The sequence below is a fragment of the Echiichthys vipera genome (genome assembly GCF_963691815.1).
Source record: "Echiichthys vipera genome assembly, chromosome: X".
Taxonomy (NCBI): Eukaryota; Metazoa; Chordata; class Actinopteri; order Perciformes; family Trachinidae; genus Echiichthys; species Echiichthys vipera.
In genome coordinates, this window is record NC_139825.1 from 23,855 (window position 1) to 51,016 (window position 27,162).

Consider the following 27,162-nt stretch of genomic DNA (forward strand, 5'->3'; position numbering starts at 1 on the left):
AGGAGCAGTTAAAGGCTTCAAAACCCTAATTTACAGCCTTTTCAGGCTCTGAAACGCTTAAAGCCACCTTCATATGGAAGCGACTGTAACTCCGGTTCAGAAGCTTTCCCGTTCAAATCTCCCAGCAATACAGGTGCAAGGCAGCCTAACCATGAAGAATATGTGGTTGATTTCACTTTTCAATAGCATTTGGCCGATTTACAGGTGAAATGTCGTTTCCAGCCTTAAGGAGCAGTTAAAGGCTTCAAAACCCTCATTTACAGCCCTTTCAGGCTCTGAAACGCTTAAAGCCACCTTCGCATGGAAGCGACTGTAACTCCGGTTCAGAAGCTTTCCCATACAAATCTCCCAGCAATACAGGTGCAAGGCAGCCTAACCATGAAGAATATGTGGTTGATTTCACTTTTCAATAGCATTTGGCCGATTTACAGGTGAAATGTCGTTTCCAGCCTTAAGGAGCAGTTAAAGGCTTCAAAACCCTCATTTACAGCCCTTTCAGGCTCTGAAACGCTTAAAGCCACCTTCGCATGGAAGCGACTGTAACTCCGGTTCAGAAGCTTTCCCATACAAATCTCCCAGCAATACAGGTGCAAGGCAGCCTAACTATGAAGAATATGTGGTTGATTTCACTTTTCGATAGCATTTGGCCAATTTACAGGTCAAATGTCGTTTCCAGCCTTAAGGAGCAGTTAAAGGCTTCAAAACCCTAATTTACAGCCTTTTCAGGCTCTGAAACGCTTAAAGCCACCTTCATATGGAGGCGACTGTAACTCCGGTTCAGAAGCTTTCCCATACAAATCTCCCAGCAATACAGGTGCAAGGCAGCCTAACCATGAAGAATATGTGGTTGATTTCACTTTTCGATAGCATTTAGCCGATTTACAGGTGAAATGTCGTTTCCAGCCTTAAGGAGAAGTTAAAGGCTTCAAAAGCCTCATTTACAGCCTTTTCAGGCTCTGAAACGCTTAAAGCCACCTTCGCATGGAAGCGACTGTAACTCCGGTTCAGAAGCTTTCCCATACAAATCTCCCAGTAATACAGGTGCAAAGCAGCCTAACCATGAAGAATATGTGGTTGATTTCACTTTTCAATAGCATTTGGCCGATTTACAGGTGAAATGTCGTTTCCAGCCTTAAGGAGCAGTTAAAGGCTTCAAAACCCTCATTTACAGCCCTTTCAGGCTCTGAAACGCTTAAAGCCACCTTCGCATGGAAGCGACTGTAACTCCGGTTCAGAAGCTTTCCCGTTCAAATCTCCCAGCAATACAGGTGCAAGGCAGCCTAACCATGAAGAATATGTGGTTGATTTCACTTTTCAATAGCATTTGGCCGATTTACAGGTGAAATGTCGTTTCCAGCCTTAAGGAGCAGTTAAAGGCTTCAAAACCCTCATTTACAGCCCTTTCAGGCTCTGAAACGCTTAAAGCCACCTTCGCATGGAAGCGACTGTAACTCCGGTTCAGAAGCTTTCCCATACAAATCTCCCAGCAATACAGGTGCAAGGCAGCCTAACCATGAAGAGTATGTGGTTGATTTCACTTTTCAATAGCATTTGGCCGATTTACAGGTGAAATGTCGTTTCCAGCCTTAAGGAGCAGTTAAAGGCTTCAAAACCCTCATTTACAGCCTTTTCAGGCTCTGAAACGTTTAAAGCCACCTTCGCATGGAAGCGACTGTAACTCCGATTCAGAAGCTTTCCCATACAAATCTCCCAGCAATACAGGTGCAAGGCAGCCTAACCATGAAGAATATGTGGTTGATTTCACTTTTCGATAGCATTTGGCCGATTTACAGGTGAAATGTCGTTTCCAGCCTTAAGGAGCAGTTAAAGGCTTCAAAACCCTCAATTACAGCCCTGTCAGGCTCTGAAACGCTTAAAGCCACCTTCGCATGGAAGCGACTGTAACTCCGGTTCAGAAGCTTTCCCGTTCAAATCTCCCAGCAATACAGGTGCAAGGCAGCCTAACCATGAAGAATATGTGGTTGATTTCACTTTTCGATAGCATTTGGCCGATTTACAGGTGAAATGTCGTTTCCAGCCTTAAGGAGCAGTTAAAGGCTTCAAAACCCTCATTTACAGCCTTTTCAGGCTCTGAAACACTTAAAGCCACCTTCGCATGGAAGCGACTGTAACTCCGGTTCAGAAGCTTTCCCATACAAATCTCCCAGCAATACAGGTGCAAGGCAGCCTAACCATGAAGAATATGTGGTTGATTTCACTTTTCGATAGCATTTGGCCGATTTACAGGTGAAATGTCGTTTCCAGCCTTAAGGAGCAGTTAAAGGCTTCAAAACCCTCATTTACAGCCTTTTCAGGCTCTGAAACGCTTAAAGCCACCTTCGCATGGAAGCGACTGTAACTCCGGTTCAGGAGCTTTCCCATCAAATCTCCCAGCAATACAGGTGCAAGGCAGCCTAACCATGAAGAATATGTGGTTGATTTCACTTTTCGATAGCATTTGGCTGATTTACAGGTGAAATGTCGTTTCCAGCCTTAAGGAGCAGTTAAAGGCTTCAAAACCCTCATTTACAGCCTTTTCAGGCTCTGAAACGCTTAAAGCCACCTTCGCATGGAAGCGACTGTAACTCCGGTTCAGAAGCTTTCCCATACAAATCTCCCAGCAATACAGGTGCAAGGCAGCCTAACCATGAAGAATATGTGGTTGATTTCACTTTTCGATAGCATTTGGCCGATTTACAGGTGAAATGTTGTTTCCAGCCTTAAGGAGCAGTTAAAGGCTTCAAAACCCTCATTTACAGCCTTTTCAGGCTCTGAAACGCTTAAAGCCACCTTCGCATGGAAGCGACTGTAACTCTGGTTCAGATGCTTTCCCGTTCAAATCTCCCAGCAATACAGGTGCAAGGCAGCCTAACCATGAAGAATATGTGGTTGATTTCACTTTTCGATAGCATTTGGCCGATTTACAGGTGAAATGTCGTTTCCAGCCTTAAGGAGCAGTTAAAGGCTTCAAAACCCTAATTTACAGCCTTTTCAGGCTCTGAAACGCTTAAAGCCACCTTCATATGGAGGCGACTGTAACTCCGGTTCAGAAGCTTTCCCATACAAATCTCCCAGCAATACAGGTGCAAGGCAGCCTAACCATGAAGAATATGTGGTTGATTTCACTTTTCGATAGCATTTAGCCGATTTACAGGTGAAATGTCGTTTCCAGCCTTAAGGAGAAGTTAAAGGCTTCAAAAGCCTCATTTACAGCCTTTTAAGGCTCTGAAACGCTTAAAGCCACCTTCGCATGGAAGCGACTGTAACTCCGGTTCAGAAGCTTTCCCATACAAATCTCCCAGTAATACAGGTGCAAAGCAGCCTAACCATGAAAAATATGTGGTTGATTTCACTTTTTGATAGCATTGGGCCGATTTACAGGTGAAATGTCGTTTCCAGCCTTAAGGAGCAGTTAAAGGCTTCAAAACCCTCATTTACAGCCCTTTCAGGCTCTGAAACGCTTAAAGCCACCTTCGCATGGAAGCGACTGTAACTCCGGTTCAGAAGCTTTCCCGTTCAAATCTCCCAGCAATACAGGTGCAAGGCAGCCTAACCATGAAGAATATGTGGTTGATTTCACTTTTCGATAGCATTTGGCCGATTTACAGGTGAAATGTCGTTTCCAGCCTTAAGGAGCAGTTAAAGGCTTCAAAACCCTCATTTACAGCCTTTTCAGGCTCTAAAACGCTTAAAGCCACCTTCGCATGGAAGCGACTGTAACTCCGGTTCAGATGCTTTCCAGTTCAAATCTCCCAGCAATACAGGTGCAAGGCAGCCTAACCATGAAGAATATGTGGTTGATTTCACTTTTCGATAGCATTTGGCCGATTTACAGGTGAAATGTCGTTTCCAGCCTTAAGGAGCAGTTAAAGGCTTCAAAACCCTCATTTACAGCCCTTTTCAGGCTCTGAAACGCTTAAAGCCACCTTCGCATGGAAGCGACTGTAACTCCGGTTCAGAAGCTTTCCAATACAAATCTCCCAGCAATACAGGTGCAAGGCAGCCTAACCATGAAGAATATGTGGTTGATTTCACTTTTCGATAGCATTTGGCCGATTTACAGGTGAAATGTCGTTTCCAGCCTTAAGGAGCAGTTAAAGGCTTCAAAACCCTCATTTACAGCCCTTTCAGGCTCTGAAACGCTTAAAGCCACTTCGCATGGAAGCGACTGTAACTCCGGTTCAGAAGCTTTCCCATACAAATCTCCCAGCAATACAGGCGCAAGGCAGCCTAACCATGAAGAATATGTGGTTGATTTCACTTTTCGATAGCATTTGGCCGATTTACAGGTGAAATGTCGTTTCCAGCCTTAAGGAGCAGTTAAAGGCTTCAAAACCCTCATTTACAGCCTTTTCAGGCTCTGAAACACTTAAAGCCACCTTCGCATGGAAGCGACTGTAACTCCGGTTCAGAAGCTTTCCCATACAAATCTCCCAGCAATACAGGTGCAAGGCAGCCTAACCATGAAGAATATGTGGTTGATTTCACTTTTCGATAGCATTTGGCCGATTTACAGGTGAAATGTCGTTTCCAGCCTTAAGGAGCAGTTAAAGGCTTCAAAACCCTCATTTACAGCCCTTTCAGGCTCTGAAACGCTTAAAGCCACCTTCGCATGGAAGCGACTGTAACTCCGGTTCAGAAGCTTTCCCATACAAATCTCCCAGCAATACAGGTGCAAGGCAGCCTAACCATGAAGAATATGTGGTTGATTTCACTTTTCGATAGCATTTGGCCGATTTACAGGTGAAATGTCGTTTCCAGCCTTAAGGAGCAGTTAAAGGCTTCAAAACCCTCATTTACAGCCTTTTCAGGCTCTGAAACGCTTAAAGCCACCTTCGCATGGAAGCGACTGTAACTCCGGTTCAGAAGCTTTCCCATCAAATTTCCCAGCAATACAGGTGCAAGGCAGCCTAACCATGAAGAATATGTGGTTGATTTCACTTTTCGATAGCATTTGGCTGATTTACAGGTGAAATGTCGTTTCCAGCCTTAAGGAGCAGTTAAAGGCTTCAAAACCCTCATTTACAGCCTTTTCAGGCTCTGAAACGCTTAAAGCCACCTTCGCATGGAAGCGACTGTTTATCCGGTTCAGAAGCTTTCCCATACAAATCTCCCAGCAATACAGGTGCAAGGCAGCCTAACCATGAAGAATATGTGGTTGATTTCACTTTTCGATAGCATTTGGCCGATTTACAGGTGAAATGTTGTTTCCAGCCTTAAGGAGCAGTTAAAGGCTTCAAAACCCTCATTTACAGCCTTTTCAGGCTCTGAAACGCTTAAAGCCACCTTCGCATGGAAGCGACTGTAACTCTGGTTCAGATGCTTTCCCGTTCAAATCTCCCAGCAATACAGGTGCAAGGCAGCCTAACCATGAAGAATATGTGGTTGATTTCACTTTTCGATAGCATTTGGCCGATTTACAGGTGAAATGTCGTTTCCAGCCTTAAGGAGCAGTTAAAGGCTTAAAAACCCTAAATTACAGCCTTTTCAGGCTCTGAAACGCTTAAATCCACCTTCGCATGGAAGCGACTGTAACTCCGGTTCAGAAGCTTTCTTATACAAATCTCCCAGCAATACAGGTGCAAGGCAGCCTAACCATGAAGAATATGTGGTTGATTTCACTTTTCGATAGCATTTGGCCGATTTACAGGTGAAATGTCGTTTCCAGCCTTAAGGAGCAGTTAAAGGCTTCAAAACCCTCATTTACAGCCTTTTCAGGCTCTGAAACGCTTAAAGCCACCTTCGCATGGAAGCGACTGTAACTCCGGTTCAGAAGCTTTCCCATACAAATCTCCCAGTAATACAGGTGCAAAGCAGCCTAACCATGAAGAATATGTGGTTGATTTCACTTTTCAATAGCATTTGGCCGATTTACAGGTGAAATGTCGTTTCCAGCCTTAAGGAGCAGTTAAAGGCTTCAAAACCCTCATTTACAGCCCTTTCAGGCTCTGAAACGCTTAAAGCCACCTTCGCATGGAAGCGACTGTAACTCCGGTTCAGAAGCTTTCCCATACAAATCTCCCAGCAATACAGGTGCAAGGCAGCCTAACCATGAAGAATATGTGGTTGATTTCACTTTTCGATAGCATTTGGCCGATTTACAGGTGAAATGTCGTTTCCAGCCTTAAGGAGCAGTTAAAGACTTCAAAACCCTCATTTACAGCCTTTTCAGGCTCTGAAACGCTTAAAGCCACCTTCGCATGGAAGCGACTGTAACTCCGGTTCAGAAGCTTTCCCATACAAATCTCCCAGCAATACAGGTGCAAGGCAGCCTAACCATGAAGAATATGTGGTTGATTTCACTTTTCGATAGCATTTGGCCGATTTACAGGTGAAATGTCGTTTCCAGCCTTAAGGAGCAGTTAAAGACTTCAAAACCCTCATTTACAGCCTTTTCAGGCTCTGAAACGCTTAAAGCCACCTTCGCATGGAAGCGACTGTAACTTTGGTTCAGATGCTTTCCCGTTCAAATCTCCCAGCAATACAGGTGCAAGGCAGCCTAACCATGAAGAATATGTGGTTGATTTCACTTTTCGATAGCATTTGGCCGATTTACAGGTCAAATGTCGTTTCCAGCCTTAAGGAGCAGTTAAAGGCTTCAAAACCCTAATTTACAGCCTTTTCAGGCTCTGAAACGCTTAAAGCCACCTTCATATGGAGGCGACTGTAACTCCGGTTCAGAAGCTTTCCCATACAAATCTCCCAGCAATACAGGTGCAAGGCAGCCTAACCATGAAGAATATGTGGTTGATTTCACTTTTCGATAGCATTTGGCCGATTTACAGGTGAAATGTCGTTTCCAGCCTTAAGGAGCAGTTAAAGGCTTCAAAACCCTCATTTACAGCCTTTTCAGGCTCTGAAACGCTTAAAGCCACCTTCGCATGGAAGCGACTGTAACTCCGGTTCAGAAGCTTTCCCATACAAATCTCCCAGTAATACAGGTGCAAAGCAGCCTAACCATGAAGAATATGTGGTTGATTTCACTTTTCAATAGCATTTGGCCGATTTACAGGTGAAATGTCGTTTCCAGCCTTAAGGAGCAGTTAAAGGCTTCAAAACCCTCATTTACAGCCCTTTCAGGCTCTGAAACGCTTAAAGCCACCTTCGCATGGAAGCGACTGTAACTCCGGTTCAGAAGCTTTCCCGTTCAAATCTCCCAGCAATACAGGTGCAAGGCAGCCTAACCATGAAGAATATGTGGTTGATTTCACTTTTCAATAGCATTTGGCCGATTTACAGGTGAAATGTCGTTTCCAGCCTTAAGGAGCAGTTAAAGGCTTCAAAACCCTCATTTACAGCCCTTTCAGGCTCTGAAACGCTTAAAGCCACCTTCGCATGGAAGCGACTGTAACTCCGGTTCAGAAGCTTTCCCATACAAATCTCCCAGCAATACAGGTGCAAGGCAGCCTTACCATGAAGAATATGTGGTTGATTTCACTTTTCAATAGCATTTGGCCGATTTACAGGTGAAATGTCGTTTCCAGCCTTAAGGAGCAGTTAAAGGCTTCAAAACCCTCATTTACAGCCCTTTCAGGCTCTGAAACGCTTAAAGCCACCTTCGCATGGAAGCGACTGTAACTCCGGTTCAGAAGCTTTCCCATACAAATCTCCCAGCAATACAGGTGCAAGGCAGCCTAACCATGAAGAATATGTGGTTGATTTCACTTTTCGATAGCATTTGGCCGATTTACAGGTGAAATGTCGTTTCCAGCCTTAAGGAGCAGTTAAAGACTTCAAAACCCTCATTTACAGCCTTTTCAGGCTCTGAAACGCTTAAAGCCACCTTCGCATGGAAGCGACTGTAACTCCGGTTCAGAAGCTTTCCCATACAAATCTCCCAGCAATACAGGTGCAAGGCAGCCTAACCATGAAGAATATGTGGTTGATTTCACTTTTCGATAGCATTTGGCCGATTTACAGGTGAAATGTCGTTTCCAGCCTTAAGGAGCAGTTAAAGACTTCAAAACCCTCATTTACAGCCTTTTCAGGCTCTGAAACGCTTAAAGCCACCTTCGCATGGAAGCGACTGTAACTTTGGTTCAGATGCTTTCCCGTTCAAATCTCCCAGCAATACAGGTGCAAGGCAGCCTAACCATGAAGAATATGTGGTTGATTTCACTTTTCGATAGCATTTGGCCGATTTACAGGTCAAATGTCGTTTCCAGCCTTAAGGAGCAGTTAAAGGCTTCAAAACCCTAATTTACAGCCTTTTCAGGCTCTGAAACGCTTAAAGCCACCTTCATATGGAGGCGACTGTAACTCCGGTTCAGAAGCTTTCCCATACAAATCTCCCAGCAATACAGGTGCAAGGCAGCCTAACCATGAAGAATATGTGGTTGATTTCACTTTTCGATAGCATTTAGCCGATTTACAGGTGAAATGTCGTTTCCAGCCTTAAGGAGAAGTTAAAGGCTTCAAAAGCCTCATTTACAGCCTTTTCAGGCTCTGAAACGCTTAAAGCCACCTTCGCATGGAAGCGACTGTAACTCCGGTTCAGAAGCTTTCCCATACAAATCTCCCAGTAATACAGGTGCAAAGCAGCCTAACCATTAAAAATATGTGGTTGATTTCACTTTTTGATAGCATTGGGCCGATTTACAGGTGAAATGTCGTTTCCAGCCTTAAGGAGCAGTTAAAGGCTTCAAAACCCTCATTTACAGCCCTTTCAGGCTCTGAAACGCTTAAAGCCACCTTCGCATGGAAGCGACTGTAACTCCGGTTCAGAAGCTTTCCCGTTCAAATCTCCCAGCAATACAGGTGCAAGGCAGCCTAACCATGAAGAATATGTGGTTGATTTCACTTTTCGATAGCATTTGGCCGATTTACAGGTGAAATGTCGTTTCCAGCCTTAAGGAGCAGTTAAAGGCTTCAAAACCCTCATTTACAGCCTTTTCAGGCTCTAAAACGCTTAAAGCCACCTTCGCATGGAAGCGACTGTAACTCCGGTTCAGATGCTTTCCAGTTCAAATCTCCCACCAATACAGGTGCAAGGCAGCCTAACCATGAAGAATATGTGGTTGATTTCACTTTTCGATAGCATTTGGCCGATTTACAGGTGAAATGTCGTTTCCAGCCTTAAGGAGCAGTTAAAGGCTTCAAAACCCTCATTTACAGCCTTTTCAGGCTCTGAAACACTTAAAGCCACCTTCGCATGGAAGCGACTGTAACTCCGGTTCAGAAGCTTTCCCATACAAATCTCCCAGCAATACTCTCTACAGCGACTGTAACTCTGGTTCAGATGCTTTCCCGTTCAAATCTCCCAGCAATACAGGTGCAAGGCAGCCTAACCATGAAGAATATGTGGTTGATTTCACTTTTCGATAGCATTTGGCCGATTTACAGGTGAAATGTCGTTTCCAGCCTTAAGGAGCAGTTAAAGGCTTAAAAACCCTAAATTACAGCCTTTTCAGGCTCTGAAACGCTTAAAGCCACCTTCGCATGGAAGCGACTGTAACTCCGGTTCAGAAGCTTTCTTATACAAATCTCCCAGCAATACAGGTGCAAGGCAGCCTAACCATGAAGAATATGTGGTTGATTTCACTTTTCGATAGCATTTGGCCGATTTACAGGTGAAATGTCGTTTCCAGCCTTAAGGAGCAGTTAAAGGCTTCAAAACCCTCATTTCACTTTTCAATAGCATTTGGCCGATTTACAGGTGAAATGTCGTTTCCAGCCTTAAGGAGCAGTTAAAGGCTTCAAAACCCTCATTTACAGCCCTTTCAGGCTCTGAAACGCTTAAAGCCACCTTCGCATGGAAGCGACTGTAACTCCGGTTCAGAAGCTTTCCCGTTCAAATCTCCCAGCAATACAGGTGCAAGGCAGCCTAACCATGAAGAATATGTGGTTGATTTCACTTTTCAATAGCATTTGGCCGATTTACAGGTGAAATGTCGTTTCCAGCCTTAAGGAGCAGTTAAAGGCTTCAAAACCCTCATTTACAGCCCTTTCAGGCTCTGAAACGCTTAAAGCCACCTTCGCATGGAAGCGACTGTAACTCCGGTTCAGAAGCTTTCCCATACAAATCTCCCAGCAATACAGGTGCAAGGCAGCTTTACCATGAAGAATATGTGGTTGATTTCACTTTTCAATAGCATTTGGCCGATTTACAGGTGAAATGTCGTTTCCAGCCTTAAGGAGCAGTTAAAGGCTTCAAAACCCTCATTTACAGCCCTTTCAGGCTCTGAAACGCTTTAAGCCACCTTCGCATGGAAGCGACTGTAACTCCGGTTCAGAAGCTTTCCCATACAAATCTCCCAGCAATACAGGTGCAAGGCAGCCTAACCATGAAGAATATGTGGTTGATTTCACTTTTCCATAGCATTGGGCCGATTTACAGGTGAAATGTCGTTTCCAGCCTTAAGGAGCAGTTAAAGGCTTCAAAACCCTCATTTACAGCCTTTTCAGGCTCTGAAACGCTTAAAGCCACCTTCGCATGGAAGCGACTGTAACTCTGGTTCAGATGCTTTCCCGTTCAAATCTCCCAGCAATACAGGTGCAAGGCAGCCTAACCATGAAGAATATGTGGTTGATTTCACTTTTCGATAGCATTTGGCCGATTTACAGGTCAAATGTCGTTTCCAGCCTTAAGGAGCAGTTAAAGGCTTCAAAACCCTAATTTACAGCCTTTTCAGGCTCTGAAACGCTTAAAGCCACCTTCATATGGAGGCGACTGTAACTCCGGTTCAGAAGCTTTCCCATACAAATCTCCCAGCAATACAGGTGCAAGGCAGCCTAACCATGAAGAATATGTGGTTGATTTCACTTTTCGATAGCATTTAGCCGATTTACAGGTGAAATGTCGTTTCCAGCCTTAAGGAGAAGTTAAAGGCTTCAAAAGCCTCATTTACAGCCTTTTCAGGCTCTGAAACGCTTAAAGCCACCTTCGCATGGAAGCGACTGTAACTCCGGTTCAGAAGCTTTCCCATACAAATCTCCCAGTAATACAGGTGCAAAGCAGCCTAACCATGAAAAATATGTGGTTGATTTCACTTTTTGATAGCATTGGGCCGATTTACAGGTGAAATGTCGTTTCCAGCCTTAAGGAGCAGTTAAAGGCTTCAAAACCCTCATTTACAGCCCTTTCAGGCTCTGAAACGCTTAAAGCCACCTTCGCATGGAAGCGACTGTAACTCCGGTTCAGAAGCTTTCCCGTTCAAATCTCCCAGCAATACAGGTGCAAGGCAGCCTAACCATGAAGAAAATGTGGTTGATTTCACTTTTCGATAGCATTTGGCCGATTTACAGGTGAAATGTCGTTTCCAGCCTTAAGGAGCAGTTAAAGGCTTCAAAACCCTCATTTACAGCCTTTTCAGGCTCTAAAACGCTTAAAGCCACCTTCGCATGGAAGCGACTGTAACTCCGGTTCAGATGCTTTCCAGTTCAAATCTCCCAGCAATACAGGTGCAAGGCAGCCTAACCATGAAGAATATGTGGTTGATTTCACTTTTCGATAGCATTTGGCCGATTTACAGGTGAAATGTCGTTTCCAGCCTTAAGGAGCAGTTAAAGGCTTCAAAACCCTCATTTACAGCCCTTTTCAGGCTCTGAAACGCTTAAAGCCACCTTCGCATGGAAGCGACTGTAACTCCGGTTCAGAAGCTTTCCCATACAAATCTCCCAGCAATACAGGTGCAAGGCAGCCTAACCATGAAGAATATGTGGTTGATTTCACTTTTCGATAGCATTTGGCCGATTTACAGGTGAAATGTCGTTTCCAGCCTTAAGGAGCAGTTAAAGGCTTCAAAACCCTCATTTACAGCCCTTTCAGGCTCTGAAACGCTTAAAGCCACTTCGCATGGAAGCGACTGTAACTCCGGTTCAGAAGCTTTCCCATACAAATCTCCCAGCAATACAGGCGCAAGGCAGCCTAACCATGAAGAATATGTGGTTGATTTCACTTTTCGATAGCATTTGGCCGATTTACAGGTGAAATGTCGTTTCCAGCCTTAAGGAGCAGTTAAAGGCTTCAAAACCCTCATTTACAGCCTTTTCAGGCTCTGAAACACTTAAGCCACCTTCGCATGGAAGCGACTGTAACTCCGGTTCAGAAGCTTTCCCATACAAATCTCCCAGCAATACAGGTGCAAGGCAGCCTAACCATGAAGAATATGTGGTTGATTTCACTTTTCGATAGCATTTGGCCGATTTACAGGTGAAATGTCGTTTCCAGCCTTAAGGAGCAGTTAAAGGCTTCAAAACCCTCATTTACAGCCCTTTCAGGCTCTGAAACGCTTAAAGCCACCTTCGCATGGAAGCGACTGTAACTCCGGTTCAGAAGCTTTCCCATACAAATCTCCCAGCAATACAGGTGCAAGGCAGCCTAACCATGAAGAATATGTGGTTGATTTCACTTTTCGATAGCATTTGGCCGATTTACAGGTGAAATGTCGTTTCCAGCCTTAAGGAGCAGTTAAAGGCTTCAAAACCCTCATTTACAGCCTTTTCAGGCTCTGAAACGCTTAAAGCCACCTTCGCATGGAAGCAACTGTAACTCCGGTTCAGATGCTTTCCCGTTCAAATCTCCCAGCAATACAGGTGCAAGGCAGCCTAACCATGAAGAATATGTGGTTGATTTCACTTTTCGATAGCATTTGGCCGATTTACAGGTGAAATGTCGTTTCCAGCCTTAAGGAGCAGTTAAAGGCTTCAAAACCCTCATTTACAGCCTTTTCAGGTTCTGAAACGCTTAAAGCCACCTTCGCATGGAAGCGACTGTAACTCCGGTTCAGAAGCTTTCCCATACAAATCTCCCAGCAATACAGGTGCAAGGCAGCCTAACCATGAAGAATATGTGGTTGATTTCACTTTTCAATAGCATTTGGCCGATTTACAGGTGAAATGTCTTTTCCAGCCTTAAGGAGCAGTTAAAGGCTTCAAAACCCTCATTTACAGCCCTTTCAGGCTCTGAAACGCTTAAAGCCACCTTCGCATGGAAGCGACTGTAACTCTGGTTCAGATGCTTTCCCGTTCAAATCTCCCAGCAATACAGGTGCAAGGCAGCCTAACCATGAAGAATATGTGGTTGATTTCACTTTTCGATAGCATTTGGCCGATTTACAGGTGAAATGTCGTTTCCAGCCTTAAGGAGCAGTTAAAGGCTTCAAAACCCTCATTTACAGCCCTTTCAGGCTCTGAAACGCTTAAAGCCACCTTCGCATGGAATCGACTGTAACTCCGGTTCAGAAGCTTTCCCGTTCAAATCTCCCAGCAATACAGGTGCAAGGCAGCCTAACCATGAAGAATATGTGATTGATTTCACTTTTCGATAGCATTTGGCCGATTTACAGGTGAAATGTCGTTTCCAGCCTTAAGTAGCAGTTAAAGGCTTCAAAACCCTCATTTACAGCCTTTTCAGGCTCTGAAACGCTTAAAGCCACCTTCGCATGGAAGTGACTGTAACTCCGGTTCAGAAGCTTTCCCATACAAATCTCCCAGCAATACAGGTGCAAGGCAGCCTAACCATGAAGAATATGTGGTTGATTTCACTTTTCAATAGCATTCGGCCGATTTACAGGTGAAGTGTCGTTTCCAGCCTTAAGGAGCAGTTAAAGGCTTCAAAACCCTCATTTACAGCCTTTTCAGGCTCTGAAACGCTTAAAGCCACCTTCGCATGGAAGCGACTGTAACTCCGGTTCAGAAGCTTTCCCGTTCAAATCTCCCAGCAATACAGGTGCAAGGCAGCCTAACCATGAAGAATATGTGGTTGATTTCACTTTTCGGTAGCATTTGGCCGATTTACAGGTGAAATGTCGTTTCCAGCCTTAAGGAGCAGTTAAAGGCTTCAAAACCCTCATTTACAGCCTTTTCAGGTTCTGAAACGCTTAAAGCCACCTTCGCATGGAAGCGACTGTAACTCCGGTTCAGAAGCTTTCCCATACAAATCTCCCAGCAATACAGGTGCAAGGCAGCCTAACCATGAAGAATATGTGGTTGATTTCACTTTTCAATAGCATTTGGCCGATTTACAGGTGAAATGTCTTTTCCAGCCTTAAGGAGCAGTTAAAGGCTTCAAAACCCTCATTTACAGCCCTTTCAGGCTCTGAAACGCTTAAAGCCACCTTCGCATGGAAGCGACTGTAACTCTGGTTCAGATGCTTTCCCGTTCAAATCTCCCAGCAATACAGGTGCAAGGCAGCCTAACCATGAAGAATATGTGGTTGATTTCACTTTTCGATAGCATTTGGCCGATTTACAGGTGAAATGTCGTTTCCAGCCTTAAGGAGCAGTTAAAGGCTTCAAAACCCTCATTTACAGCCCTTTCAGGCTCTGAAACGCTTAAAGCCACCTTCGCATGGAATCGACTGTAACTCCGGTTCAGAAGCTTTCCCGTTCAAATCTCCCAGCAATACAGGTGCAAGGCAGCCTAACCATGAAGAATATGTGGTTGATTTCACTTTTCGATAGCATTTGGCCGATTTACAGGTGAAATGTCGTTTCCAGCCTTAAGTAGCAGTTAAAGGCTTCAAAACCCTCATTTACAGCCTTTTCAGGCTCTGAAACGCTTAAAGCCACCTTCGCATGGAAGTGACTGTAACTCCGGTTCAGAAGCTTTCCCATACAAATCTCCCAGCAATACAGGTGCAAGGCAGCCTAACCATGAAGAATATGTGGTTGATTTCACTTTTCAATAGCATTCGGCCGATTTACAGGTGAAGTGTCGTTTCCAGCCTTAAGGAGCAGTTAAAGGCTTCAAAACCCTCATTTACAGCCTTTTCAGGCTCTGAAACGCTTAAAGCCACCTTCGCATGGAAGCGACTGTAACTCCGGTTCAGAAGCTTTCCCGTTCAAATCTCCCAGCAATACAGGTGCAAGGCAGCCTAACCATGAAGAATATGTGGTTGATTTCACTTTTCGATAGCATTTGGCCGATTTACAGGTGAAATGTCGTTTCCAGCCTTAAGGAGCAGTTAAAGGCTTCAAAACCCTCATTTACAGCCCTTTCAGGCTCTGAAACGCTTAAAGCCACCTTCGCATGGAAGCGACTGTAACTCCGGTTCAGAAGCTTTCCCATACAAATCTCCCAGCAATACAGGCGCAAGGCAGCCTAACCATGAAGAATATGTGGTTGATTTCACTTTTCGATAGCATTTGGCCGATTTAAAGGTGAAATGTCGTTTCCAGCCTTAAGGAGCAGTTAAAGGCTTCAAAACCCTCATTTACAGCCTTTCAGGCTCCGAAACGCTTAAAGCCACCTTCGCATGGAAGCGACTGTAACTCCGGTACAGAAGCTTTCCCATACAAATCTCCCAGCAATACAGGTGCAAGGCAGCCTAACCATGAAGAATATGTGGTTGATTTCACTTTTCGATAGCATTTGGCCGATTTACAGGTGAAATGTCGTTTCCAGCCTTAAGGAGCAGTTAAAGGCTTCAAAACCCTCATTTACAGCCCTTTTATGCTCTGAAACGCTTAAAGCCACCTTCGCATGGAAGCGACTGTAACTCCGGTTCAGAAGCTTTCCCATACAAATCTCCCAGCAATACAGGCGCAAGGCAGCCTAACCATGAAGAATATGTGGTTGATTTCACTTTTCGATAGCATTATGCCGATTTACAGGTGAAATGTCGTTTCCAGCCTTAAGGAGCAGTTAAAGGCTTCAAAACCCTCATTTACAGCCTTTTCAGGCTCTGAAACGCTTAAAGCCACCTTCGCATGGAAGCGACTGTAACTCCGGTTCAGAAGCTTTCCCATACAAATCTCCCAGCAATACAGGTGCAAGGCAGCCTAACCATGAAGAATATGTGGTTGATTTCACTTTTCGATAGCATTTGGCCGATTTACAGGTGAAATGTCGTTTCCAGCCTTAAGGAGCAGTTAAAGGCTTCAAAACCCTCATTTACAGCCTTTTCAGGCTCTGAAACGCTTAAAGCCACCTTCGCATGGAAGCGACTGTAACTCCGGTTCAGAAGCTTTCCCATACAAATCTCCCAGCAATACAGGTGCAAGGCAGCCTAACAATGAAGAATATGTGGTTGATTTCACTTTTCGATAGCATTTGGCCGATTTACAGGTGAAGTGTCGTTTCCAGCCTTAAGGAGCAGTTAAAGGCTTCAAAACCCTCATTTACAGCCTTTTCAGGCTCTGAAACGCTTAAAGCCACCTTCGCATGGAAGCGACTGTAACTCCGGTTCAGAAGCTTTCCCGTTCAAATCTCCCAGCAATACAGGTGCAAGGCAGCCTAACCATGAAGAATATGTGGTTGATTTCACTTTTCGATAGCATTTGGCCGATTTACAGGTGAAATGTCGTTTCCAGCCTTAAGGAGCAGTTAAAGGCTTCAAAACCCTCATTTACAGCCTTTTCAGGCTCCGAAACGCTTAAAGCCACCTTCGCATGGAAGCGACTGTAACTCCGGTACAGAAGCTTTCCCATACAAATCTCCCAGCAATACAGGTGCAAGGCAGCGTAACCATGAAGAATATGTGGTTGATTTCACTTTTCGATAGCATTATGCCGATTTACAGGTGAAATGTCGTTTCCAGCCTTAAGGAGCAGTTAAAGGCTTCAAAACCCTCATTTACAGCCTTTTCAGGCTCTGAAACGCTTAAAGCCACCTTCGCATGGAAGCGACTGTAACTCCGGTTCAGAAGCTTTCCCATACAAATCTCCCAGCAATACAGGTGCAAGGCAGCCTAACAATGAAGAATATGTGGTTGATTTCACTTTTCGATAGCATTTGGCCGATTTACAGGTGAAGTGTCGTTTCCAGCCTTAAGGAGCAGTTAAAGGCTTCAAAACCCTCATTTACAGCCTTTTCAGGCTCTGAAACGCTTAAAGCCACCTTCGCATGGAAGCGACTGTAACTCCGGTTCAGAAGCTTTCCCGTTCAAATCTCCCAGCAATACAGGTGCAAGGCAGCCTAACCATGAAGAATATGTGGTTGATTTCACTTTTCGATAGCATTTGGCCGATTTACAGGTGAAATGTCGTTTCCAGCCTTAAGGAGCAGTTAAAGGCTTCAAAACCCTCATTTACAGCCTTTTCAGGCTCTGAAACGCTTAAAGCCACCTTCGCATGGAAGCGACTGTAACTCCGGTTCAGAAGCTTTCCCGTTCAAATCTCCCAGCAATACAGGTGCAAGGCAGCCTAACCATGAAGAATATGTGGTTGATTTCACTTTTCGATAGCATTTGGCAGATTTACAGGTGAAATGTCGTTTCCAGCCTTAAGGAGCAGTTAAAGGCTTCAAAACCCTCATTTACAGCCTTTTTAGGCTCTGAAACGCTTAAAGCCAAAATCGCATGGAAGCGACTGTAACTCCGGTTCAGAAGCTTTCCCATACAAATCTCCCATCAATACAGGCGCAAGGCAGCCTAACCATGAAGAATATGTGGTTGATTTCACTTTTCGATAGCATTATGCCGATTTACAGGTGAAATGTCGTTTCCAGCCTTAAGGAGCAGTTAAAGGCTTCAAAACCCTCATTTACAGCCTTTTCAGGCTCTGAAACGCTTAAAGCCACCTTCGCATGGAAGCGACTGTAACTCCGGTTCAGAAGCTTTCCCGTTCAAATCTCCCAGCAATACAGGTGCAAGGCAGCCTAACCATGAAGAATATGTGGTTGATTTCACTTTTCGATAGCATTTGGCCAATTTACAGGTGAAATGTCGTTTCCAGCCTTAAGGAGCAGTTAAAGGCTTCAAAACCCTCATTTACAGCCTTTTCAGGCTCTGAAACGCTTAAAGCCACCTTCGCATGGAAGCGACTGTAACTCCGGTTCAGAAGCTTTCCCGTTCAAATCTCCCAGCAATACAGGTGCAAGGCAGCCTAACCATGAAGAATATGTGGTTGATTTCACTTTTCGATAGCATTTGGCCGATTTACAGGTGAAATGTCGTTTCCAGCCCTAAGGAGCAGTTAAAGGCTTCAAAACCCTCATTTACAGCCTTTTCAGGCTCTGAAACGCTTAAAGCCACCTTCGCATGGAAGCGACTGTAACTCCGGTTCAGAAGCTTTCCCATACAAATCTCCCAGCAATACAGGCGCAAGGCAGCCTAACCATGAAGAATATGTGGTTGATTTCACTTTTCGATAGCATTATGCCGATTTACAGGTGAAATGTCGTTTCCAGCCATAAGGAGCAGTTAAAGGCTTCAAAACCCTCATTTACAGCCTTTTCAGGCGCTGAAACGCTTAAAGCCACCTTCGCATGGAAGCGACTGTAACTCCGGTTCAGAAGCTTTCCCGTTCAAATCTCCCAGCAATACAGGTGCAAGGCAGCCTAACCATGAAGAATATGTGGTTGATTTCACTTTTCGATAGCATTTGGCCGATTTACAGGTGAAATGTCGTTTCCAGCCTTAAGGAGCAGTTAAAGGCTTCAAAACCCTCATTTACAGCCTTTTCAGGCTCTGAAACGCGTAAAGCCACCTTCGCATGGAAGCGACTGTAACTCCGGTTCAGAAGCTTTCCCGTTCAAATCTCCCAGCAATACAGGTGCAAGGCAGCCTAACCATGAAGAATATGTGGTTGATTTCACTTTTCGATAGCATTATGCCGATTTACAGGTGAAATGTCGTTTCCAGCCTTAAGGAGCAGTTAAAGGCTTCAAAACCCTCATTTACAGCCTTTTCAGGCTCTGAAACGCTTAAAACCACCTTCGCATGAAAGCGACTGTAACTCCGGTTCAGAAGCTTTCCCGTTCAAATCTCCCAGCAATACAGGTGCAAGGCAGCCTAACCATGAAGAATATGTGGTTGATTTCACTTTTCGATAGCATTTGGCCGATTTACAGGTGAAATGTCGTTTCCAGCCTTAAGGAGCAGTTAAAGGCTTCAAAACCCTCATTTACAGCCCTTTCAGGCTCTGAAACGCTTAAAGCCACCTTCGCATGGATGCCTGTAACTCCGGTTCAGAAGCTTACCCATACAAATCTCCCAGCAATACAGGTGCAAGGCAGCCTAACGATGAAGAATATGTGGTTGATTTCACTTTTCGATAGCATTTGGCCGATTTACAGGTGAAATGTCGTTTCCAGCCTTAAGGAGCAGTTAAAGGCTTCAAAACCCTCATTTACAGCCTTTTCAGGCTCTGAAACGCTTAAAGCCACCTTCGCATGGAAGCGACTGTAACTCCGGTTCAGAAGCTTTCCCATACAAATCTCCCAGCAATACAGGTGCAAAGCAGCCTAACCATGAAGAATATGTGGTTGATTTCACTTTTCGATAGCATTGGGCCGATTTACAGGTGAAATGTCGTTTCCAGCCTTAAGGAGCAGTTAAAGGCTTCAAAACCCTCATTTACAGCCTTTTCAGGCTCTGAAACGCTTAAAGCCACCTTCGCATGGAAGCGACTGTAACTCCGCTTCAGAAGCTTTCCCATACAAATCTCCCAGCAATACAGGCGCAAGGCAGCCTAACCATGAAGAATATGTAGTTGATTTCACTTTTCGATAGCATTTGGCCGATTTACAGGTGAAATGTCGTTTCCAGCCTTAAGGAGCAGTTAAAGGCTTCAAAACCCTCATTTACAGCCTTTTCAGGCTCTGAAACGCGTAAAGCCACCTTCGCATGGAAGCGACTGTAACTCCGGTTCAGAAGCTTTCCCGTTCAAATCTCCCAGCAATACAGGTGCAAGGCAGCCTAACCATGAAGAATATGTGGTTGATTTCACTTTTCGATAGCATTTGGCCGATTTACAGGTGAAATGTCGTTTCCAGCCTTAAGGAGCAGTTAAAGGCTTCAAAACCCTCATTTACAGCCTTTTCAGGCTCTGAAACGCTTAAAGCCACCTTCGCATGGAAGCGACTGTAACTCCGGTTCAGAAGCTTTCCCGTTCAAATCTCCCAGCAATACAGGTGCAATGCAGCCTAACCATGAAGAATATGTGGTTGATTTCACTTTTCGATAGCATTTGGCCGATTTACAGGTGAAATGTCGTTTCCAGCCTTAAGTAGCAGTTAAAGGCTTCAAAACCCTCATTTACAGCCTTTTCAGGCTCTGAAACGCTTAAAGCCACCTTCGCATGGAAGCGACTGTAACTCCGGTTCAGAAGCTTTCCCATACAAATCTCCCAGCAATACAGGTGCAAGGCAGCCTAACCATGAAGAATATGTGGTTGATTTCACTTTTCGATAGCATTATGCCGATTTACAGGTGAAATGTCGTTTTCAGCCTTAAGGAGCAGTTAAAGGCTTCAAAACCCTCATTTACAGCCTTTTCAGGCTCTGAAACACTTAAAGCCACCTTCGCATGGAAGCGACTGTAACTCCGGTTCAGAAGCTTTCCCGTTCAAATCTCCCAGCAATACAGGTGCAAGGCAGCCTAACCATGAAGAATATGTGGTTGATTTCACTTTTCGATAGCATTTGGCCGATTTACAGGTGAAATGTCGTTTCCAGCCTTAAGGAGCAGTTAAAGGCTTCAAAACCCTCATTTACAGCCTTTTCAGGCTCTGAAACGCTTAAAACCACCTTCGCATGAAAGCGACTGTAACTCCGGTTCAGAAGCTTTCCCGTTCAAATCTCCCAGCAATACAGGTGCAAGGCAGCCTAACCATGAAGAATATGTGGTTGATTTCACTTTTCGATAGCATTTGGCCGATTTACAGGTGAAATGTCGTTTCCAGCCTTAAGGAGCAGTTAAAGGCTTCAAAACCCTCATTTACAGCCCTTTCAGGCTCTGAAACGCTTAAAGCCACCTTCGCATGGAAGCGACTGTAACTCCGGTTCAGAAGCTTTCCCATACAAATCTCCCAGCAATACAGGTGCAAGGCAGCCTAACCATGAAGAATATGTGGTTGATTTCACTTTTCGATAGCATTTGGCCGATTTACAGGTGAAATGTCGTTTCCAGCCTTAAGGAGCAGTTAAAGGCTTCAAAACCCTCATTTACAGCCTTTTCAGGCTCTGAAACGCTTAAAGCCACCTTCGCATGGAAGCGACTGTAACTCCGCTTCAGAAGCTTTGCCATACAAATCTCCCAGTAATACAGGTGCAAAGCAGCCTAACCATGAAGAATATGTGGTTGATTTCACTTTTTGATAGCATTGGGCCGATTTACAGGTGAAATGTCGATTCCAGCCTTAAGGAGCAGTTAAAGGCTTCAAAACCCTCATTTACAGCCTTTTCAGGCTCTGAAACGCTTAAAGCCACCTTCGCATGGAAGCGACTGTAACTCCGGTTCAAAAGCTTTCCCGTTCAAATCTCCCAGCAATGCAGGTGCAAGGCAGCCTAACCATGAAGAATATGTGGTTGATTTCACTTTTCGATAGCATTTGGCCGATTTACAGGTGAAATGTCGTTTTCAGCCTTAAGGAGCAGTTAAAGGCTTCAAAACCCTCATTTACAGCCCTTTCAGGTTCTGAAACGCTTAAAGCCACCTTCGCATGGAAGCGACTGTAACTCCGGTTCAGAAGCTTTCCCATACAAATCTCCCAGCAATACAGGCGCAAGGCAGCCTAACCATGAAGAATATGTGGTTGATTTCACTTTTCGATAGCATTATGCCGATTTACAGGTGAAATGTCGTTTCCAGCCTTAAGGAGCAGTTAAAGGCTTCAAAACCCTCATTTACAGCCTTTTCAGGCTCTGAAACGCTTAAAGCCACCTTCGCATGGAAGCGACTGTAACTCCGGTTCAGAAGCTTTCCCATACAAATCTCCCAGCAATACAGGTGCAAGGCAGCCTAACTATGAAGAATATGTGGTTGATTTCACTTTTCGATAGCATTTGGCCGATTTACAGGTGAAATGTCGTTTCCAGCCTTAAGGAGCAGTTAAAGGCTTCAAAACCCTCATTTACAGCCTTTTCAGGCTCTGAAACGCTTAAAGCCACCTTCGCATGGAAGCGACTGTAACTCCGGTTCAGAAGCTTTCCCGTTCAAATCTCCCAGCAATACAGGTGCAAGGCAGCCTAACCATGAAGAATATGTGGTTGATTTCACTTTTCGATAGCATTTGGCCGATTTACAGGTGAAATGTCGTTTCCAGCCTTAAGGAGCAGTTAAAGGCTTCAAAACCCTCATTTACAGCCTTTTCAGGCTCTGAAACGCTTAAAGCCACCTTTGCAAGGAAGCGACTGTAACTCCGGTTCAGAAGCTTTCCCATACAAATCTCCCAGCAATACAGGTGCAAGGCAGCCTAACCATGAAGAATATGTGGTTGATTTCACTTTTCGATAGCATTTGGCCGATTTACAGGTGAAATGTCGTTTCCAGCCTTAAGAAGCAGTTAAACGCTTCAAAACCCTCATTTACAGCCTTTTCAGGCTCTGAAACGCTTAAAGCCACCTTCGCAAGGAAGCGACTGTAACTCCGGTTCAGAAGCTTTCCCATACAAATCTCCCAGCAATACAGGTGCAAGGCAGCCTAACCATGAAGAATATGTGGTTGATTTCACTTTTCGATAGCATTTGGCCGATTTACAGGTGAAATGTCGTTTCCAGCCTTAAGGAGCAGTTAAAGGCTTCAAAACCCTCATTTACAGCCCTTTCAGGCTCTGAAACGCTTAAAGCCACCTTCGCATGGAAGCGACTGTAACTCCGGTTCAGAAGCTTTCCCATACAAATCTCCCAGCAATACAGGCGCAAGGCAGCCTAACCATGAAGATTATGTGGTTGATTTCACTTTTCGATAGCATTATGCCGATTTACAGGTGAAATGTCGTTTCCAGCCTTATGGAGCAGTTAAAGGCTTCAAAACCCTCATTTACAGCCTTTTCAGGCTCTGAAACGCTTAAAACCACCTTCGCATGGAAGCGACTGTAACTCCGGTTCAGAAGCTTTCCCATACAAATCTCCCAGCAATACAGGTGCAAGGCAGCCTAACCATGAAGAATATGTGGTTGATTTCACTTTTCGATAGCATTTGGCCGATTTACAGGTGAAATGTCGTTTCCAGCCTTAAGGAGCAGTTAAAGGCTTCAAAACCCTCATTTACAGCCTTTTCAGGCTCTGAAACGCTTAAAACCACCTTCGCATGAAAGCGACTGTAACTCCGGTTCAGAAGCTTTCCCGTTCAAATCTCCCAGCAATACAGGTGCAAGGCAGCCTAACCATGAAGAATATGTGGTTGATTTCACTTTTCGATAGCATTTGGCCGATTTACAGGTGAAATGTCGTTTCCAGCCTTAAGGAGCAGTTAAAGGCTTCAAAACCCTCATTTACAGCCCTTTCAGGCTCTGAAACGCTTAAAGCCACCTTCGCATGGAAGCGACTGTAACTCCGGTTCAGAAGCTTTCCCATACAAATCTCCCAGCAATACAGGTGCAAGGCAGCCTAACGATGAAGAATATGTGGTTGATTTCACTTTTCGATAGCATTTGGCCGATTTACAGGTGAAATGTCGTTTCCAGCCTTAAGGAGCAGTTAAAGGCTTCAAAACCCTCATTTACAGCCCTTTCAGGCTCTGAAACGCTTAAAGCCACCTTCGCATGGAAGCGACTGTAACTCCGGTTCAGAAGCTTTCCCATACAAATCTCCCAGCAATACAGGTGCAAGGCAGCCTAACCATGAAGAATATGTGGTTGATTTCACTTTTCGATAGCATTTGGCCGATTTACAGGTGAAATGTCGTTTCCAGCCTTAAGGAGCAGTTAAAGGCTTCAAAACCCTCATTTACAGCCTTTTCAGGCTCTGAAACGCTTAAAGCCACCTTCGCATGGAAGCGACTGTAACTCCGCTTCAGAAGCTTTGCCATACAAATCTCCCAGTAATACAGGTGCAAAGCAGCCTAACCATGAAGAATATGTGGTTGATTTCACTTTTTGATAGCATTGGGCCGATTTACAGGTGAAATGTCGATTCCAGCCTTAAGGAGCAGTTAAAGGCTTCAAAACCCTCATTTACAGCCTTTTCAGGCTCTGAAACGCTTAAAGCCACCTTCGCATGGAAGCGACTGTAACTCCGCTTCAGAAGCTTTCCCATACAAATCTCCCAGTAATACAGGTGCAAAGCAGCCTAACCATGAAGAATATGTGGTTGATTTCACTTTTCGATAGCATTTGGCCGATTTACAGGTGAAATGTCGTTTCCAGCCTTAAGGAGCAGTTAAAGGCTTCAAAACCCTCATTTACAGCCCTTTCAGGCTCTGAAACGCTTAAAGCCACCTTCGCATGGAAGCGACTGTAACTCCGGTTCAGAAGCTTTCCCATACAAATCTCCCAGCAATACAGGCGCAAGGCAGCCTAACCATGAAGAATATGTGGTTGATTTCACTTTTCGATAGCATTTGGCCGATTTACAGGTGAAAAGTCGTTTCCAGCCTTAAGGAGCAGTTAAAGGCTTCAAAACCCTCATTTACAGCCTTTTCAGGCTCTGAAACGCTTAAAGCCACCTTCGCATGGAAGCGACTGTAACTCCGGTTCAAAAGCTTTCCCATACAAATCTCCCAGCAATACAGGTGCAAGGCAGCCTAACCATGAAGAATATGTGGTTGATTTCACTTTTCGATAGCATTATGCCGATTTACAGGTGAAATGTCGTTTTCAGCCTTAAGGAGCAGTTAAAGGCTTCAAAACCCTCATTTACAGCCTTTTCAGGCTCTGAAACACTTAAAGCCACCTTCGCATGGAAGCGACTGTAACTCCGGTTCAGAAGCTTTCCCGTTCAAATCTCCCAGCAATACAGGTGCAAGGCAGCCTAACCATGAAGAATATGTGGTTGATTTCACTTTTCGATAGCATTTGGCCGATTTACAGGTGAAATGTCGTTTCCAGCCTTAAGGAGCAGTTAAAGGCTTCAAAACCCTCATTTACAGCCTTTTCAGGCTCTGAAACACTTAAAGCCACCTTCGCATGGAAGCGACTGTAACTCCGGTTCAGAAGCTTTCCCATACAAATCTCCCAGCAATACAGGTGCAAGGCAGCCTAACGATGAAGAATATGTGGTTGATTTCACTTTTCGATAGCATTTGGCCGATTTACAGGTGAAATGTCGTTTCCAGCCTTAAGGAGCAGTTAAAGGCTTCAAAACCCTCATTTACAGCCCTTTCAGGCTCTGAAACGCTTAAAGCCACCTTCGCATGGAAGCGACTGTAACTCCGGTTCAGAAGCTTTCCCATACAAATCTCCCAGCAATACAGGTGCAAGGCAGCCTAACCATGAAGAATATGTGGTTGATTTCACTTTTCGATAGCATTTGGCCGATTTACAGGTGAAATGTCGTTTCCAGCCTTAAGGAGCAGTTAAAGGCTTCAAAACCCTCATTTACAGCCTTTTCAGGCTCTGAAACGCTTAAAGCCACCTTCGCATGGAAGCGACTGTAACTCCGCTTCAGAAGCTTTGCCATACAAATCTCCCAGTAATACAGGTGCAAAGCAGCCTAACCATGAAGAATATGTGGTTGATTTCACTTTTTGATAGCATTGGGCCGATTTACAGGTGAAATGTCGATTCCAGCCTTAAGGAGCAGTTAAAGGCTTCAAAACCCTCATTTACAGCCCTTTCAGGTTCTGAAACGCTTAAAGCCACCTTCGCATGGAAGCGACTGTAACTCCGGTTCAGAAGCTTTCCCATACAAATCTCCCAGCAATACAGGCGCAAGGCAGCCTAACCATGAAGAATATGTGGTTGATTTCACTTTTCGATAGCATTATGCCGATTTACAGGTGAAATGTCGTTTCCAGCCTTAAGGAGCAGTTAAAGGCTTCAAAACCCTCATTTACAGCCTTTTCAGGCTCTGAAACGCTTAAAGCCACCTTCGCATGGAAGCGACTGTAACTCCGGTTCAGAAGCTTTCCCATACAAATCTCCCAGCAATACAGGTGCAAGGCAGCCTAACTATGAAGAATATGTGGTTGATTTCACTTTTCGATAGCATTTGGCCGATTTACAGGTGAAATGTCGTTTCCAGCCTTAAGGAGCAGTTAAAGGCTTCAAAACCCTCATTTACAGCCTTTTCAGGCTCTGAAACGCTTAAAGCCACCTTCGCATGGAAGCGACTGTAACTCCGGTTCAGAAGCTTTCCCGTTCAAATCTCCCAGCAATACAGGTGCAAGGCAGCCTAACCATGAAGAATATGTGGTTGATTTCACTTTTCGATAGCATTTGGCCGATTTACAGGTGAAATGTCGTTTCCAGCCTTAAGGAGCAGTTAAAGGCTTCAAAACCCTCATTTACAGCCTTTTCAGGCTCTGAAACGCTTAAAGCCACCTTTGCAAGGAAGCGACTGTAACTCCGGTTCAGAAGCTTTCCCATACAAATCTCCCAGCAATACAGGTGCAAGGCAGCCTAACCATGAAGAATATGTGGTTGATTTCACTTTTCGATAGCATTTGGCCGATTTACAGGTGAAATGTCGTTTCCAGCCTTAAGAAGCAGTTAAACGCTTCAAAACCCTCATTTACAGCCTTTTCAGGCTCTGAAACGCTTAAAGCCACCTTCGCAAGGAAGCGACTGTAACTCCGGTTCAGAAGCTTTCCCATACAAATCTCCCAGCAATACAGGTGCAAGGCAGCCTAACCATGAAGAATATGTGGTTGATTTCACTTTTCGATAGCATTTGGCCGATTTACAGGTGAAATGTCGTTTCCAGCCTTAAGGAGCAGTTAAAGGCTTCAAAACCCTCATTTACAGCCCTTTCAGGCTCTGAAACGCTTAAAGCCACCTTCGCATGGAAGCGACTGTAACTCCGGTTCAGAAGCTTTCCCATACAAATCTCCCAGCAATACAGGCGCAAGGCAGCCTAACCATGAAGATTATGTGGTTGATTTCACTTTTCGATAGCATTATGCCGATTTACAGGTGAAATGTCGTTTCCAGCCTTATGGAGCAGTTAAAGGCTTCAAAACCCTCATTTACAGCCTTTTCAGGCTCTGAAACGCTTAAAACCACCTTCGCATGGAAGCGACTGTAACTCCGGTTCAGAAGCTTTCCCATACAAATCTCCCAGCAATACAGGTGCAAGGCAGCCTAACCATGAAGAATATGTGGTTGATTTCACTTTTCGATAGCATTTGGCCGATTTACAGGTGAAATGTCGTTTCCAGCCTTAAGGAGCAGTTAAAGGCTTCAAAACCCTCATTTACAGCCTTTTCAGGCTCTGAAACGCTTAAAACCACCTTCGCATGAAAGCGACTGTAACTCCGGTTCAGAAGCTTTCCCGTTCAAATCTCCCAGCAATACAGGTGCAAGGCAGCCTAACCATGAAGAATATGTGGTTGATTTCACTTTTCGATAGCATTTGGCCGATTTACAGGTGAAATGTCGTTTCCAGCCTTAAGGAGCAGT